This window comes from Protopterus annectens, chromosome 7.part0, assembly GCF_019279795.1.
Source record: "Protopterus annectens isolate FY-2018-M chromosome 7.part0, PAN1.0, whole genome shotgun sequence".
Classification (NCBI taxonomy): domain Eukaryota; kingdom Metazoa; phylum Chordata; order Ceratodontiformes; family Protopteridae; genus Protopterus; species Protopterus annectens.
In genome coordinates this window covers 650,382,611-650,397,284 of record NC_056739.1, presented here as the reverse complement: position 1 = coordinate 650,397,284, position 14,674 = coordinate 650,382,611, and the positions used below count along the sequence as shown (strand labels likewise).

The 14,674-nt window shown below is 41.8% G+C and overlaps 1 protein-coding gene across 3 annotated transcripts in view; it reads right to left on the bottom strand.

The window, feature by feature from the left end:
* The window catches only part of HMG20A (high mobility group 20A), a 1,114,809-nt gene that overhangs the window by 783,926 nt on the left and 316,209 nt on the right, over positions 1–14,674 (bottom strand). The gene's annotated exons all lie outside the window — the stretch shown is intronic.

Below are 14,674 nucleotides of genomic sequence, written 5' to 3'. Positions count from 1 at the left end.
TTTCCAACACAAGTTACAAAGATTCATTAAAAGAGGGCCTAGCAAATGCGGTAAAGCTTTTTACGAAATATCTATATAATGTAAGTGAGCTCAAATATAAATGGAAGATGAAGGCTAGGATTCATAATTGTTGCATTTAAGCACAGATGGCCCACAAGAACAGGCAAGGAACAATTCAGAGACAAGCTGCCCCAAAGTATAACAATTAAAAAGATGACAGTCTCTCATGTAAATAATGAGATGCAAATGCCCACTATGAAAAATATGCAATTCTTATTTCCCATCTTATGTTACATTGAGTATGTCACAGGCTTCTGCCTTGAGGATACTGCAGCAGTTCCTCAATACACTACTGGCATATGTGGATGAAAATATATATTTGCCTGTGACTCCACAGGACAGGGTCAGTACCATGGGAGATACTTAGTAGGACAAACAGAGGCAATAATAAGTACCAGTCCGACACAGCTGCAGGTAAAATCCACAAAAATTTAATAAAAACAAAAACTAAGTGTAAGTGCTTTCACGGTATATTCCTACTGCTTCTTCAGACTGAATACTAAAGAACACTAGAGTTATTTAAATAGCACATCAATAAAACAGTCAGCACATCAATTAAGCATACAATGATTAAAGTGTCAATACATAAAAACACAAACATATATACCAATATCAATGTTTCAAGGGTCTGGCTTTCAAGAAAGGTTTAAGACAGACTACCTCATTTAAAGCAGGTGCTTTATCAGCATTTAAAGATAGAATCCACTTTGGTTTAGCAGATTCAGTCCGGTTGCTAATGTCCCCCCTCTTAAACTCCCTGAAATTATCTCAAGCCCTAAGAATCTAAAATTATGCATCTGTCCCATAATTAATGGCATACTTAGCCAGAGCATTATTTTCTATTTTTGATGTCTCTTTGATGTTCTAAAATTCTATCTTTTAGCTGTCTATTGCTCATCCTAACATAAAAAGCATGACATTTAATACAATAATTAAAGTAAACTATATTAGATGTCCTGCAATCAGCATAAAGATTTGTCTCCAATTTAAAATTCATACCAGGATGTACACATTTACAACCCGTATGAATGAACTTACATGCTGTACAATTTCTACACTGAAAAGTCCCTTTCTGGTCTGATATCTTCTCCTTATTATAGAGAGAGGTATTATGACATAACAGTCGTTTCAGTGACTTGTTCTTAAAAGAAAATGTGCAACTGTGTCTATAACACCACCTAATGCAAGAATACAAACATTTGTTAAGTTATGTAAAAAGCAGTTAAGGGATGAGTTTGAATGGAAGAATAAGAGCAGGTTTCATAACATGACTATAGAAGAGCATAAACTGAATTGAGAGACATGAAATCGATACAGATTAGACCAGCAGACAAAGGGGGTGGAATAGTGATCTTTGATAGGGACTTGTATGTAGAACAAATGGGTAAATTGTTATGTGATGAGACTACATATGCTTGCATTACCAAGCCCATAGTTAATGGGATTATAGAAAACGTATCATTTTTTTATATTTGACTTGTTAATGACAGGTATGATCGATGAGAAACTGTTTCAGTATTTTAAAGTTAAGCAACCCCTTGTATCAATTATCTATGGCTTACCCAAGGTACACAAAAACCTAACACTCCCACCTATGCATCCGATAGTATCTGGGAAAGGTTGGGTGACTGAGCCACTTTCGATTTTTATTGAAAAAAACCTGCATCCCTTACTTGATACATGTGAGATGGTTTTGAAAGACACTAATAGCTTTTTTTTGCAGAAGTTGCATGTGGCTACTTCCAACCTGGATACTGAATATCTCCTACCGATGATGGACATAGAATCACTCTTTACAGTGATTCCTAATCAATCGGGCATAGAAAACATAAGGCAGCTTGTGTACCAATTGCTGTTTTTCCACTGCTAAAACTGAATTATTGTGTGCATTATTAGAACTTGTATTACAGAACAATGTGCTCCTATTTGAAGAACAATTTTTTGCACAGAAAATTGGTATAGCTATGGCCACAGCTTGTGCCAACAGCTATGCCAACCTGGTACTAGTACAATGGGAGAGGGATATACTACTACAAGCTGATGGCTTTTCTGAACATATTTTGTGGTATTCTAGATTTGTGGACAATGTCTTTCTGATATGGAAAGGGACAGCAGATTGTTGCAAGTAATCTATAAAATCTACCAGACAATCAACTTTTTTTTTAAGGTTTACATATACATTTTCATTTGATGAAATTGAATTTCTTGATGCCAAGGTCAAGAAAGCAGAACACATATGGTCACAACTATTTATAGGAAACCTACTCGGGGAAAAATAACCTGTTGCATAGAAGCAGTATGCATCCGAGACATGTCACTCGAAATGTCATTCGGGGCAAGTATACAGAACTATGAGGCTTCATAATGATGAAGAACTACTGGTAGCAGCATTAGAGTCCCTAAAAATGGAGTTTCTTAAGAGGGTATAAAGAAGCAGATCTCAATGAGTGTATTAAAGATGCCTTTAAGACAGAGAGGGTAAATGTAGACCCTATTATGCAGATAGAGCTATTACCGAAACCACTGAGGTTAAAGATAGACAAGAGGTGATTAGATTTCCTCTAACATATTTTTCGAATGTACAGGGTGTTTGTGACATATTAAGAGGAATTGGGCTATACATGGCACCATGGATGAACTAAAAGATGTTATAGACACAGTTCCACATTTTTCTTTTAAGAACAAGTCACTGAAAAGTACAGTTTTGTACCTACCATAAATGTATATGTTCGGGTGTACACCCTGCTGCAGTCATCACACTTGGGTTATCCTGTCGTCAGGCGGTCCCGCAGTCGGACGGAATTCCAAAGTCTTGGTCCAGCATCAGTTGCTGTCGCTTCTTCCCTGACGTCAGTGCGCCAGGGGTATATATACTGCAACCAACGCCATTTTGTTCAGTTTTTCTTGTCCCAGATGTCAGGTACCCCCAAAGAGGTGGTCAGTAATTAGTACCAAATTGAGTAAATTTTGTACAAACACAAAATCCCTCCCAGCTATAAGCAAATACATCAGGAAGGTATTGTAGAGATTTTAGCCAGTTAGTTCAGAGGGGATGGACGGAGGGTAACCTGGACTGCAGCAGGGTGTACACTCGAACATCTACATTTATGGTAGGTACAAAACTGTACTATGTTCATCGTGTTACCCTGCTGCAGTCATCACACTTGGGTTGAATCCCAAAGCTAAGGATGGGTGGAGGAATCATAGAGGGTTGGAGGAGGCTATAAGGCCCTGCAGAACTGCAGTGGCGAAGCCTGCCCTAGTCAGAGTAAAGTGGTAAGTGATAGTGTTTGGTAAAGGTGTGTACTGAACTCCAAGTTGCAGCTTCCAAAATCTCCTTGGTTGGAACCCCCCTGAGAAAAGCTGTAGATGTAGCTGTTGCCCTGGTAGAGTGGGGCCTAATGGTAGCAGGAACTGGTTTTCCATGATGGGTATAGCAGAAACGTATGCAATGTCCTATCCATTTGGAAATGGTTTGTTTTGAAATAGCCTTCCCTTGTGAAGCTGTAGCATAGGATACAAAGAGCTGGTCAGATTGTCTGAAAGCCTTAGTTTTGTCCAAGTAGTAACAAAGTTGCCTGTGAATGTCCAAGGAATGCAGGAGTCTCTCACCTTTGTTCTGTGGATTTGGGAAGAAGGTGGGTACGTGGATGGTTTGATTTAATGCCACACTGGAAACCACCTTAGGCATAAAGGAAGGATTTGTTCGTAGAGAAACTCTGTCTTAATGAAAAATGAGGAAAGGTTCCACTGCCATTAGTGTCTGCAGCTCTGAGACTCTTCTAGCTGAAGTTATTGCTAGCAGCAAGGCAGTCTTCCATGACAGGAACCGAAGATCTGCAGAGAAAGCTGGTTCAAAGGGAGGAAGCGTTAGTTTTTCCAGAACAAAATTGAGGTCCCATGTTGGTGTAGGTGCTCTCCTGGGGGGGGCCTAATGTTTTTTGCCCCTCTGAGGAACTGCCTTAGAAGTGGATGCGAAAATAAGGGTGGATCTGTGTTGTAGTGGGCTGAAATAGCTGAAGCATGGATTTTAATGGAGGAGAAGGAAAGTCCTTTGTGCAACATTTCAGTTAAGTACTGTAGAATGTGAGGCATGTGAGGCTGAAATGTGTCTTGGCCTTTAGCTTGGTACCAGGCACAAAATCTTTTCCATTTGTCCGAATAAGCCTTCCTGGTGTTTGGCCTCCTAGCTTCCAAAATAACATCCATAACTGCTTGGGAAAGAGGAGCTGGCTGGATGCTTAGGTGATTTGCTATGCAGCCAGATTTAAGGTTTTGAGTTGGCTGTGAAGAATCTGATTGTTTTGTTGTGTGAGCAAATGGGTAATTTGTGGTAAGATCCAAGGTGGGCCGTGGGCCATATTTCTCAATAGTGGGTACCAGTGCTGGCGTCGCCAGTCTGGGGCTATGAGAATCAGTCGTGGTCTCTCCTTTTTGACTTTCAGAAGCACCTTTGTGAGGAGAGGCAATGGAGGGAAGGCATATGTTGTCAGGTTTTTCCAACTGAAAGAGAGTGCGCCTACTTTCCAAGCTTGATGGTGAAGTGTCCTTGTACAAAATTTTGTTATTTGATAGTTTTGAGGAGTGGCAAACAGGTCTATGTCTGGAAGGCCCCACTTTTGAGTTATCATTGTAAATACTTGTGGATCTAGTTTCCACTCGTGGGGATCCATGATGTTTCTGCTGAGGTCGTCTGCCAACGTGTTCTTCTTTCCTGGCAGGAATGGAGCTTGTAACTGAACTTGGTAAGCCAGAGTTGTGTTCCATAAGATCATTGCTTGTCTGCATAGAGGGTAGGAATGAGTACCCCCTTGTTTGTTTATGTATCACATTACTGTGGTGTTGTCTGTCTTTATAGTAAGTTGTCCTGGATGTAGCAGATTCTTGAAGGCTGTCAGAGCTTTCTGTACTGCTAGCATCTCTTTTTGATTGATGTGTAGATTCCTTTGATCTGCAGTCCATACGCCTTGAATGCACTTGTCCTGCCATGTGTGCCCCCCAGGCGTAGTCTGATGCATCTGTTGTGATAGTTTGCCTGGCTGGGGGCAAGGTGAACGGCTGACCCTTGTTGAGGTGACATGCCTGTGACCACCATAGAAACTCCTGTTTGTAGGCAGGGAATGAGAGATATCATTGTGTCCAAGCTGTGACTGTGTTGAGACCATACGCTTTTTAGGTACCACTGTAATTTCCTCATATGCAGCTTTGCAAATGGTATTAGTAGTATGCAAGATGCCATGAAGCCCAAAGCCTGCAGAATTTTTCTTGCAGTTAATTGGGTCTTTGTTGCCATTGTTTTGAAATATTGAGTCAGTTGTAGTTGCTTGTCTGGCATCAGATAAGCCTTCTGGGCCATTGTGTTCAAGCTGGCACCCAGGAATGTCATATTTTGTGAGGGTACTAGTTTTGACTTCTTTTCGTTTACTGTGTACCCCAGGCAGTTTAGTAGATGTTTTACAAAAGCCAGATGATGTAAGAGAATGTCCTTGCTTTCTGCTTGGATGAGACAGTCGTCCAGGTATGGATATATTTGAATTCCTCTATGTCTGCAGTATGCAATTACTGGTGCCAGGCATTTTCTGAAGACTCTGGGCACAGTAGATAAGCCAAAGGGCAGTGCAGAGAATTGGTAATGGGTTGAACCTGCAAAGAAATGGAGGTATCTTCTGCAACTTTGTCTGATAGGGACATGCAGGTATGCCTCCTTGAGGTCCAACGTTACTAGCCATGCCTCCTTGCCTAACATGGGAAGAAGCTGCTGTAGTGTTAGCATCTTGAATTTGGGTACTTGTAAGAATGTGTTTAAAATTGAAAGGTCCAGAATAGGTCTCCAGGCATTGTCCTTTCTGGGCACTAGAAAGAGTCTTGAGTAAAATCCTTGGCCTTGCTCTCGAGTAGGTACCAGTTGAATGGCTCTCATGTCCATGAGAGCTGAAATTTGTTTTTGTGCCTCTGCCCATTGATTTTGTGGCAGGTTTGGCATTCCTCTTTTCATTGGCAAGGTGTAAAAATGGAATCTGTATCCTCGTAAAATTATGTCTAGGACCCATTTGTCCTTTGTGACAATGTACCAGTTGTCTGAAAAAAGTGCGAGTTTTCCTCCCAAGGGGGCTGCCAAGAGAGAGTTGCTTGGCCGGATGAGGTGCAAGTCATTGAGTTTGCCTTCTGGGTAGATTGGGACCTGTCTTCTCCTCCCTTCTGTGTTGTAGTGCCCCATTGGCGAGGTTTGTACTGGGCTTGTGGTTGTCCTCTGCCTCTTGGACGTCTGTATTTACCCCTCTGTGGTCTGTCAGTAGCTGGAAAGGACCAAGTTTTTGTTGGCCAGTTTCTGCTGAAGCGAGGGGGCTGTACCTGTAGGAAATCTTTGACTGTCTGCACAGATTTTGCCTTATCCTCCATTTTCTTTAAGACTTCTTCTGCTTTAACTCCAAAAAGAACATCCTGCTGTAAGGGAGCATCTAGAAGCTTTGCTTTAACATGATCAGGCAGAGTTTATTCCTTTAACCAAGCATGCCTACGTATGACAGACCCAGTGACAGCTGCTCTGCAGGAGGCCTCCAGAGAATCAAACCTACATTGTAAAGTGTGTTTGCCCACCTGTTCAGTTGCATGCAACAGATCCTGCATTTCTTTCAATTCAGACTGTTGAGGGAGAGTGGTGATTCTTTGCTTTAACTGAGAGATTAGAAATTGCTGATACTTAAGCATGTGAAATTGGCAATTTAGTGCCCTCATAGCTAGAGTGGCCGAGGTGTAAACCTTTTTCCCCCACCTGTCTAATGCTCTGGAATCCCTTTCAGAGGGTACAGGATTTTTAGCCATATAAGCCTTAGCCCCTTTGGGACCCTGGAAGATTGTCTCTGGGTCAGCAACAGGACCTTTATATAGAAATTTGTGGGAATCAGGCACTCTATAGTATCTGTCAGGCTTGGCCAGAGCAGGAGGTACAGAGTCTGGGTTCAAACTGGATTCTAAGTAAACATCATCCACAATGTCTAACACTGGTGGGATGGCAAGTGGTCTGTGCTGGGGGAGTAAAATAAACTCTCTGAGCCTTTTCTTCGAGTCAAGAGTAGTCCTGACCTTCCCAGTGGAAATGTTCCCTCATAGTGTGTAAAGTTTCCCCAAAGGAGTAGTCTTCAGGAGGAGAAGCTGAGGGAATGGAATCCTCAGCATCAGAATCTTCATAAGGGGAGGAGTAATCTTGGTCTTCAGAGGAGGCTGAAGAAATGGACACTTGTTCAGAGGATGCATAATCTTCCTCTTGTCTAGGCCTTTTGTCAGGAGGAGGCTGGGAACCCCTGATTAAAGAGATCAAATCTTCAGCCATTTTGAGCATCTGTTTCTTAGGCATGAGGCCTTGAACAGGGGACTGAACTGCAGTCCTTTTAGATTTAATAGGAGTCTTCGTCTTAGGATACGTTTTAATGGTGAGCATCGTCGGTCTGAAAACGACTTCAGAAACCGATGGCGTTTCTGCAGCACCGACATCTTTATCAGCAATGTCGTCGGTAGGGTCTGAACAAAATGGTTGCGTCGGCCTGGTACATTCTGCCAAAAGTTCCAAAGCGGTCTCGGGTTCCAGATCTGCGGTAGTCAGGGGCTGCGTCGGAGCCTCACTGAGGACCGGAGAACCGGAGACCGGACCAGCCAAGGCCTCGGAATCTGGCTTAGACCTGGGCTGTCTGTCCTTATCCTTGCGTTTTTTGTGCACGCCGGTAGCCGGTTGCTCCGACGGCATACTGTAATTAAATTTTCTACCGAAGTAGTGTTGTGCGAAATCAAAGCGTCTTTTAATAGTACGTTTATTAAACCTAGCACAAAAACGACAACTAGTGACGTCGTGATCTGGGCCTAGGCAAGGTATGCAATAAGAATGAAAATCCTTATGAGGTATTTGCTTCCCACAAGAAATACAATTGTTAACTTTTTCTGACATCGGTCTGAGGCAAGAAAAGTTTCCCCAACGGGGTACTTAGCTTTATAGAAGACTTCGGTCTGAAATTCGAATTCGAAAATCTCAGGAGTCGGCCGAATGGCACTTGCGAACTGCTTCTGCTTCGGGCACCGCATGGCAAGAAAGACTGAAGAAAATGGCGTCGGCTGCAATATATATACCCCTGGCGCACTGATGTCAGGGAAGAAGCGACAGCAACCGACGCCGGACCAAGACTTTGGAATTCCGTCCGACTGTGGGACTGCCTGACGACAGGATAACCCAAGTGTGATGACTGCAGCAGGGTAACACGATGAACATCGACTCATGTTATAATACCTCTCTCTATAATAAGGAGAAGCTATCAGACAGGAAAGGGACTTTTCAGTGCAGAAATTGCACAGCATGCAAGTTCATTCATACGGGTTGCAAATATGTACATCCTGGTATGAATTTTAAATTGGAGACAAATTTTTATGCTGATTGCAGGACATCTAATAAAGTTTACTTTAGTTATTGTATTAAATGTCATGCTTTTTATGTTGGGATGAGCAATAGACAGCTAAAAGAATTTTAGAACAACAAAGAGACATAAAACATAGAAAAGAAGCTAATGCTCTGGCTAAGCATGCCATTAATTATGGGACAGATCATCATTTTAGATTCTTAGTGCTTGAAATCATTTCAGAGAGTTTAAGAGGGGGGACATTAGGAACTGGACTGAATCCGCTGAACAGAAGTGGATTCTATCTTTAAATGCGGATAAAGCACCTGGTTTAAATGAGGTATTCTCTCTTAAACCTTTCTTGAAAGCCAGACCTTTGAAACACTGACACTGGTATATAGGTTTGTGTTTTTATGTATTGGCACTATAACCATTGTATGCTTAGTTGATGTGCTGATTGATGTGCTATTTAAATGACTTGTGTTCTTTAGTATTCAGTCTGAAGAAGCGGTAGGAATATACCATGAAAGCGCTTACTCTTTTATTTTTTGTTTTTATTAAAGTTTTGTGGATTTTACCTGCAGCTGTGTCGGACTGGTACTTATTATTACCTCTACTTGGTCCCTTTTGAAAGTACCATTCCTTATTCTCTCTTCGACTACTGTGTTTTTCAAGTACTTAGTGGGACAGATTGCAGCCATGTTGCTGTAAGGGCCCCATCCAGATCATGGAAGTACCAGTATTACAGCAGGAAGGACTACTACTTTACCATCTGCCAGGTAGTGTGCATGTGTGTTCACGTGGATGTGTATATGTATGTATGTGATGCATGAGGGTGCATCACGAACATGTTGGCCCAGCATCCTGGCAGTGCCCATGATTCTCACATTTGGCACACAAGTTTGCTGTACTGCAAAGCATTCTAATGCTGTTAACAATAGTTCTTTACCTACATTGTGGCATACGTAGTACAGAGTAGTCACCAGCTATTTTATTTGCCCCCATGGTGTTTTGTTCTGCAAGTGACACAGGCTACCAACTGAAATCCTGGCTACTAACAGCAGTCCATAACCCCCAAGTATTTGCAAAGGGGCACTTTAACACTCCCCTGTTCCAAACACTGATAGTCCTTGAGCGAGTGTTTTTTCAATTCAAAGTCAGTTTCCACTGCTTGGATGATTTGGGGACCTTCAGTACAAACCTGTTACCATCTGCACAATGCTTGCAGCCTGGTGGATTCTGCATAATGAACATGGATCAGTCTGGTGCAAAACTGCCACAGCCAGTTAACAAGAGTGGCAGTGCAGCTTTCCCTGCTCTGTCTCATCAGTGACAATATTGATGGTGGCCAGCTGATGGCTGCAGTTCAGCACATCCTCTAAACTGGCTTTTACATAGGTTCATAGGTAAATACCACGCTATCAGCCTGCATACTATTACAAGCCTAGCCAATGACCAGAAGACGTAATCAAACCCTATACCTTGTATCCACAAAGGTAAGACCTTAACTATAATGACAATGTACATGGTATAAAGCAGTGCGGGCAAAGTGGCATTATCATCTAGTCCACAAGTATGGGCCATGACTTTCGCTATGTGATCATGTAAAGTTACATAGATACAACTTTGTGCTTACAGTGTTTGTTAATAGTGGGTTATTCAAAGTGATGAATGATCAACTTACAATGCAGAGACATTTCTCCACATATCACACATAAATGTATTGGTTGTTGGTAGTAGCAGTCATTATTTGTAAGGTTTTTACTGGTCAGTGGCACAAGTGCTAGCTATACTGACATTGTTTGCATAGAAGAGCTTGTGTTACAAAAAGTTAAGGGCTGCACTCAGAGTAATTCACTGCCATCTTACTGAAGTGGTACTTGCTTGTTAACAGAAAATGGATAACATACTAGGTTGCCTAATGGTTAGTCTGAAACATGACTTGTCAGCCCCCCAAATGCATTATTCAATATCAGCCTCCAAAAAGACTTTGCGCCGGATAAATAGAGGACAGCAACAGCTGTCTCCTTGCACAAAGATTTGGTGTTAACAGACAGAACAGTTACAGATCAATAAGCCTTGACCAGCCTAATTTCCACAGCTATGGAATGTATCATTACGGAATTAATAAATAGGACATGGCTAACCTACAAACTCTTAATCCAAGCCAGGTTGGATATCTTAAGGGCAAATTCTGCCTACATGACCTGGTAGATTTCTTTGAGAAGGTTAGTGAAGCAAAGGATGAGATCACATCAGTACACACTGCATACCTAGATCTCACAAAGGCATTCAACACCATCCCACAATTGGGTTATCATAGATAGGGATTTAGAATCAGCTGTGAGACTAAGTAACTTGTTGGACAGAAAATTGCCTCACAAACAGAACCCAGTAAGTTAGAGTGAGCATCTGCACTGCTTACAAAAGACATGTCACTAGCAGTGTACCTTACTGTCGATTCCTTGGGCCATTCTCTTTGTTACTTCATGGAGTTCAAAGCAAATGCTAAAGGTTTATGGGCTAGCCAGGTTTGCAGATAACTTTGTGTTATCAAACTCCACAGAAGACACCAAAATCCTCTACGATGGCTTTTTCTAAACCAACAGCTGGTGTCAAACTATGGACTAAAACTAAATGCCAAGAAATGTATAACCATATCCTTTGTCAAGCATAACGTCCGTTGTAGCTAAAACATTGACAACACACCCCTGAAAGTTGACCCCATAGCCAAGGATCTGGGAACCTGTGTCGACAATGAACTGTCTTTTGATCACTACGTATCAACTATTGTAAGGAAGCACACAGAATATGTCTAAAGGTATCGTGCCCGGGTCCAGGGATTCCACTATACTTGGCTTTCATTGAATATAATGCCCTGTTCAGTATGCACCTGTCCAAACACTTTATACAGCCAGACTGACAAAATTAGTTAAAAAAATAAATAAAAGGGTCTAAACCAAAAAAAAAAGAAAATAGGTAGACCATCTCAAAACCTTGTCCCAATAATCAGTATCATGAAGTATACTAAGAGGTGACCTCTGCATCACATATAGAGCTTCAACAGACCCTATCCTGCCACAGCTATTGCGCATTTGCAAGTCCAAGATAAGTGTCAACACCAGCTCAACAAATCTCAGTCTCTTTGGCAACACAAACAGAACATTTATTGGGATAGACATGTATCAGAGTACTTCTACTCCACTTAAAGTACTTCCCTTACTCTATTCAACATAACTGGATGAATGGATGGGAAGCTGCAAATTCACCTCTGGTTTAGCACCCATTGCCCTTATCCAAGAGGGACACAAGTAAATGTTCCAACATTTCCTTGTTTTTCCAGCCTCTGGGCTACTGGTATGTAAAATATAACTGCTAAAAACTAACATGTGACTGTAAGACTGGGCTTCTTAAGATCCTCCCAGGTAAATAGCCTACTTATCGGGGTAAGTACATATAAACCTATGTATTTTGTTTTCCATCATGAAGCATGTCATCGCTGCTATTGTTCTTTTATTTTCTTTTTCCTGTTACCACATTTCTTTCAGGTACAAGGAGCAAGTGCAGCATTTCTCCTGTGCTGTACATGTGATGTCAACTCAACTACACCATGTTTGCAAAGTATCTTCCACATCATGAATGTTAAAAATTGTACTTACATTTGTAAAATGTCATACACAATATTCCCCCTAAGATAGTGTGGGTGATGGTCCCAGAGATAGTGAACAAGTGATGGCTTGTGAGCTTGATGTGGAGATGCTGTCTGGATGGAACCGCTTGATACTGAGTGAACAGTGCTGTGGGACTTAGATCTTGACTGAGAAGTTGCATCACTTGCTGCAGAAGCTAGACCTTGACTAAGAAGTTTCTTCACTTGCTGTCTGTTTTTGCCCTGGCTACCTTCTTCTTCAGTGATGTCATATGAATGACTACAGGACTTTCTTCGGATACAAGCGGTGTCTTGTCTATTGCTCCACTATGCATGTGGACACTCCTTAGTCATTGTTCAGCTATGTCCCCAGTGCAAGTCCGTTAAGTCCTTACTTAGGTACAGATAGAGACTGATACGGATGTCATGTATGCAACCATACAGCAGAGTAGAATGCATATTACTGTCCCTGGCATCCACTATTCTTATGTATTGGTACTTCTTACACCCTTGTAGCACTCCGACCATCTCTACCACACTCAAAATAGCAATAGTTCCAGAAACATGCAATGTCAGGCCCAGGCTAACTAAAAGCCGTCTTCCCCTGGCACCCCTATTTACAGGTAGAACAGTGAGCATTGCTACCTCATAAAGGGTTTCTTCAGTCAAAGGGTTCAGGCTGTGGACAAGGAACAGGTGTTGAGCTATGTGGTATCCTCCCCTTGCTGTAATGCCATTTTCTCATTATGCCAAGTGTGTGAGCCTATGTCACTGACTACAAAGTTATCCACCTGCTGTGGGGTAGGGGTTCCTGCCACTACACACTGAATGTGTGCCACTGCTCTGAGGCTGTCTCAGGACAATGAAAATAATGGCATCACACAGCCAGTCTGCGATCAACATCAGCCCGCTATGCTACAATGGAGAATGTGACAGTTTCTGCTGGTGACCTTGTTAGGAAATACGTAATGATGTGATTAATGTGACCTGTGACTTGTAGTAAAGACATGATGTCCATGCAAATTACGCATATGTGGCAATACAGCCGATATTGACAGATTACCCGACAAGGAAACATTTAAGAGTCATGTACATGATTACAATGGCAAGTACACCTAGAATGAAATTAGCAATGCCAGCCAGCCGCTCACTTTCTGCACTGCCTGTATGTGATCCTTAAGTGATTTCTGTACCATACTACTCAGCATCAACACTCCTTACAGACAGCAGGTACTCATCAGGTGTTAAAGGTTGGACAGGGGAAGGACTACCACCTGTGCTGCTACAGATTACTGCATTCTGCTAGCTTTGATCATTGCACAGCTCACCATGTTATTAGCCCGTTTCCTACACTATGCCAAAATGCAGTGTCCCTCCAGTGCATTTATACCAGATGCAACTTGATACCATACTTTAGTTCATTTTGCCTGCTTTGCCCCCCCCATACACGTTAAGTGCATCCATGAGGATGCAGTTTTCCTCAAGACTGAAGATGTCTATCCTGATGACGCAACATTTTTCCCTAAAAACACAAGTTTGCAAATAACTACACATTCTGACTTTACTAGAGTACAATCAATTCTGTGGCTTGCATTTCAAGGAGGAGTTGAACAGCAAAACAAATCAAGCAGCCAGATGTACATACCAGTGTTAGTTATGTAACCCTACTGTAATGATTTTCCCTTCCTTTTATACTGTTGTCTGCATTATACATTTATCACCTGTATTGTGTGCAATACTGTGTACAGTGAAATGTAGGCCTATGACGCAGTGCTGAAAGGGTGCAGGAAATTAATGAATTAATTCCTCAGTTATTTATTTCCTTAGTTCTGAACATTTCCATTGCCAGAGAACACTGTTATTTCATTAAGATAATGACAACAGCACTGAATGTAACATTTTACACATTCATATTTATCACTGATCCTTTGTTGACTGGGTTAGCCCCACTAGGCTAGTAGCCTCTTTTGAGGGAAGACCCAAGGTGGTATTTATACTTCTAGGGGAAATTTAGCCAGGGCATTGGGGAACTTCCCTTACACATCATTGAGAGTGAGACCCATTTTGCAGGGGAACTTCCCTTACACATCATTAAGAGTGAGACCCATTTTGCAGGGGAACTTCCCATTTCTGTTCTAGGTGCAGAGGCAGCCTGGAAAAACAGGGAGGAGATGATGGAGTGGTGACAGAAATGGAGGAGAAGGCAAATATTAAGATCAGAGAATGTGCACAAGATTCTAAGGATATATTTGAAAGAAAATTTGTTTAATGGAGATGAGTTATCAAATGAAGGATGTGTAATTACAACCCTCCAGTTGGGAGGGCTATGGGATGATTTACTTAAATAAATGGTAGTGCACAGTGAGCTAGAAAATTAAGGAGATGCTTCCTGGGGGACATTATGGAGAAAATACAAAAGGAGGATACAGACACAATCCTGAAGAACAGTGGAGAGACAGAAAAGAAAACGTGCAGAGGAAGTAAAATATGCCAAAAGTGGAGTAGGTAAGGATTCAAAGTAAAGAAGACAAATAAATGCTCAGGTATGAAGTGTGGGACAATTTAATAATAGCTCCTTTAGGTA